General features: G+C 50.6%; 1 long non-coding RNA gene across 3 annotated transcripts; it reads right to left on the bottom strand.

The window, feature by feature from the left end:
- Window positions 1-282: 282 nt before the first annotated feature.
- On the bottom strand, window positions 283-3,819 carry LOC104695618. 3 transcript variants are annotated; one of them, XR_005603360.1, is made up of 3 exons: window positions 3,288-3,819; window positions 3,074-3,151; window positions 283-2,705 (listed from the first exon to the last, which is right to left on the bottom strand). It is a non-coding gene; the product is annotated as an uncharacterized LOC104695618 (long non-coding RNA). The 3 variants fall into 3 exon arrangements; XR_005603359.1 differs by having other exon boundaries at window positions 3,623-3,813; XR_005603358.1 differs by lacking the exon at window positions 3,288-3,819 and having other exon boundaries at window positions 3,074-3,281.
- Window positions 3,820-4,163: the final 344 nt, after the last annotated feature.

Consider the following 4,163-nt stretch of genomic DNA (forward strand, 5'->3'; position numbering starts at 1 on the left):
TTCTGTGATTCTCATTATTCCAAATTCATTTGCAAAAGCTCTCACACCTCTAGTCACACCTTAGCAGGTGTGTAGGCCCAAGCTCATACATTTGACAGATTTACTGCCTCCAGTGGGATCTACACCGCAATTTCAGGGAGAGGCAAGACTTCAGCCGTTACGAGAGAAAACTTTGCAAAAGCATTCCCTGGAGAGACATCCTGAAGGAAGGTGTCTCCCCCTCTTCTGACCATAGAGGGAGCTGAGTCTCCAGGGTTAATTCTAAAACTTTCAAGCTCCAAGTCCGACTCCCAGAAATTTTATTGGCCCTGCATCCCAGCACAATACTCAGACCTCACACGTCGAGGAAAAAAGCAGTCCAGATTAAATAATTAATGCTTCTGGGTACTGTTCTCCCTCTAAACTACACACAATCCCAAAGGAACAAAACCCTTAAAGAAGATGGATTGCTCTTGCTAGCACGAGAAGGAGAAATCTGACAGGGATATACTTCATCATTCTGCCAAGGCTTTGTCAAACACCTCAGCTCCTGCACTTCAGGGAGTAAGACGTGGCTTATAAGAAGTGACTTTTATGTCAGTGAGCATGTTATTAGGGATTAATCTCACACTGGAAAACAGTCTTCATACCCTACTGCATCACCCAAAGAGTTTGGAGGCTGCTGCCTAGTGAGCTCCTGAGTTGTATCTTCCTTGTCAATCTTGTTTGATTGTAAAAACGTAAACAAAATGCAGCAAGCATTGGCCCAATGGCTCAGGACTTGCATATCTCTTCCAAAGAGAGGGAGAAAAAAGTGTTTCTCCCAAATCACAGAGTTTAAAAGTTCATGTTATCTACATATATTTTTAAAAGAAAAAGAGGAACAGTAAAATATCAGTTACTGTGCCAGTGGTGCTCCACTCTATTTCTGTTCTCTTCTTCCACTTGTAGCATCTCTAAGAATACTTTAAAACCAGCCAACCAACCAAAACAACAACAAAAAGCCAACGTTGAATTGAAGCTGAACAAGAAGCAATCTGGCTGCTGGCTTGTGAGCACTCCACCGCCTGAGTTCCAGTAAGGGAGTTTATCCTCTCCACAGTTTTGAGCCAGATCCCAAAGTACTGAACATCAGCTTTTAGCTTTTTAAAGAATTTAACTGTAAGAAAAGCTGCTGGGGAGGGCCATGCTCCAGGCACATCCATGGGATTTCACCTGTGCAGCTCCCTAAGCTGAACTTGTGTCTTTTCCTCTACCTTGCTGGGCTTGGCTCATGCATTTCTTGAGGGGAAGGCCCTGCACTGATCAAAGCATGTACTGACCTCAGATAAACAGCTTCTGTCAGTGTGGATCTATCCTAAATGGACCATTTCCCAAAGTAATTCAAGTGCCTGAATTTCACTTACTCAAAACTGCTTTTAAAGAAACCGGGTTTAACACACTCCGTTTCTAAGCAACTACTGGGCAGCGCTCCTTCACTCCCTGTCAGTGTTATTCTTTGACCCTTGGAGAAAGGCTTTAAAGCAACAAAGGGCTTGTTAAGCACCAATAATTTACTCAGTCAAGAATTCAAATCAATAGCAAGGGCAGAGCCTGACTTCAAAACCTATTTTAAACCAGAATTTAAAAGCAGTTGCATTGCCAATTGACAAGATTAGAAAGGTTTCCTTAGTAGTTGTGATTACAAAGTAATGAACTGTGCAGGGAGAGGACCAAGCATGGAGCAGGTAGGGGGCAGGGGGGAAGAAGGGGGAAGCCTTCATTTGCACTGTGGGTTTTTAACCATCATGGTCACATCTCAAGGACCTGCAGAAACCAGTCTAATCTCAAAAAAGGAAAAGCTTCCTGGATATTTTTCATTTCAGCAAGAGCCTAAGGAAGCCCTCAGCAGCAGGAGATTGGAATAACTGCAATCCCTTGAGCAAAGGGAGCAGGGTGTGCTCCTCAAAGCCAGACCTTCATCCACAGCACCCAGAAGGTAGCAAAACAAGGATACAACAAAGCCTTAAGTGGGGAATGGGTTATCAAGGGTTTTATAAGGAAAGAATGAGGTCTGAAAAACAGGACCTGCAGGGTGAGAGAGGAAAGAAATAGCGAGATAGCTGAGGCCTCTTGGAAAAAAAAAAGGGGGAAAAGGTCAGGATTAAATTCTAACTCAGCTGGAGCTGATCTTAAATGTAATAGGGGGAAATGGCAGCAAGAGGAGACTTTATAGCAGCAAAGTACTGGGATAAATTCACTACAGAAACTGAGAAATCTTTATCAGCAGCAGCTCTCTGCAAAGAGGTCAGGCATCCATTCCTCATGGCAAAGCAGGGCACAGGGAATTGGGCCAGACAACCTCCCCAGGTTGATCCCAGCCCTAATTTCAAAAAATTGCACAAAAATGTAATTGTGCATTAACACAGCAAAGTCTTCTTTCCAGCTTATCAGGCTTTGAGATGCAAACCCAGCTCCTACCACTGTGCTGTGCTTGGACTCTCCCCCCCTTTCCCCGACCCAATCTCCTGAGCAACCAACAGCTCGCAAGGAGCCGGCACCCCTGGAATTTCACACTCAGCATCTCTTCCAAGCTCAACAGGTGAACAAACAGGTACTCCAACACCTCCTTCCTTTGTACTTCGGGCAGCATAGACCCACTGGAAGAAACTGGAATCCAAGGGCAGATGTAAACATGGGACTCCCGCTTGCCACTGTTTCCACCCGTTCTCCAGCTCAGCCCTGCGCTGTGAAACAAAAGACAACAAACATTTAAAAAACATCCTTGAGGTGTCTTGAGGATGCCCAGGCCTGGAAGAAAGGCCTTTCCATCACCCTCTTGGCCTTTTCCCACTCTGAGGAACTGTGGAAATGCACGTCCACACCCAAGCTGGACAGCCTGGGATGTTTTCTGCACACCAAATGCCACAGTCCCGAGCACCAGGAGCCTGAAGATGCCCTGGATTGCAATTCACAGCCTCAGTGAACCCTGCACAGGACAGCCAAGTCGTTTGTGTGCAGAAGAAATAAAAGTTGCTATTTTTAGTAGTTAAAATACTCGTGGGAGTTATTGGCTGCTTACACCAGTGGGCTTCATAGGGCCTCCCATACTTACGGATTTATCAGAAGAAGCAGTTTCAAGTTCCTTCCTTTTGGACTCCAACTCCAAACGGGAAACTTCTCATGAGTGCTCCTGAGAGAGTCAAGTGGAACTTCAGGAGCTCAGGAAAGAGAGTCCCTCCCCTGAGTCCTGTCTCACCTGCCCGAGCACCCGGTGCTTCTATACCACCTCTCTCCCTGCTTTCCACGTTCATTTAAATGTAAGAAACCTGCACGTTCTCGCTCCAGCCCCAGCCGCGTCTTCCCTGCGCCCGCACGCTGCCGCCCCTGCTCAGGCGCTGCTCCCCTCGGTTGCGCTGCCCCTTGCCACGGGGCCGAGGTGGGACAAACTCCAGGTTTTGTTTCCCAGGAAAGGCTCTGCAGGGAGGTCCCGCCGTGCCGCCCGCAAGTCCCGGCCCCAGCCCCGCAGCTCCTCCCCGGCTCCGCGCCCGGACCGCCTTCGCCCCGCGCAGTCCCCGCCGCCCGCTCCCGCCCGGCTCTGCTCCGGGGCCGCCCCCGCTCGGGTCTTTTCCCGGCACACGCTGCGTCGCCGTTCTCCGCTCACTTTCCACCTCGCTGCAGCCACAGCAACAGCCGCCCTCCTCCATTGTCACCACAACCCTCGCCGCCGCTGCCGCAGCCGGGAACCGAACCCGGCGCTTCCAAGCCGCTCCCGGGCAGCGCCGGACGGTACCCACGGAGCAGCAGCACCGGGCGGGTAAAGCCAGTGCGCATGCGCAGCGCTGCCCGGCTCCGCCCCGCCCTTCAACACCACATGACGTAACCAGGCACAGCACTGCTCATGCGCTTCCCTTCCCACAACACCGCGCATGCTCAGCATTGTTTCCATTTCTCCCTTAATGACCACACGACAAAGGGCTTCCCCGCTGATCAGTGCGCATGCGCAGCTCTCCTAGCGGCAGTACTGCTTTTCGGCCAGCAGGTGCCACCGGCGATGTGCCCAAGTCAGTGCGCATGCATGCCTTTCTTGGCCGCAGTACCACCTTGAGCCAGCAGGCGACACCAGCGAGTGTCCAGCAGTGCCCGCGCGCCTCCCCGCCGAGAGCGGGAGCGCCGCTCGCGGAGCGGGAATGCGGAAATGGGGC

The sequence above is a fragment of the Corvus cornix genome, chromosome 18, assembly GCF_000738735.6.
Source record: "Corvus cornix cornix isolate S_Up_H32 chromosome 18, ASM73873v5, whole genome shotgun sequence".
Taxonomy (NCBI): Eukaryota; Metazoa; Chordata; class Aves; order Passeriformes; family Corvidae; genus Corvus; species Corvus cornix.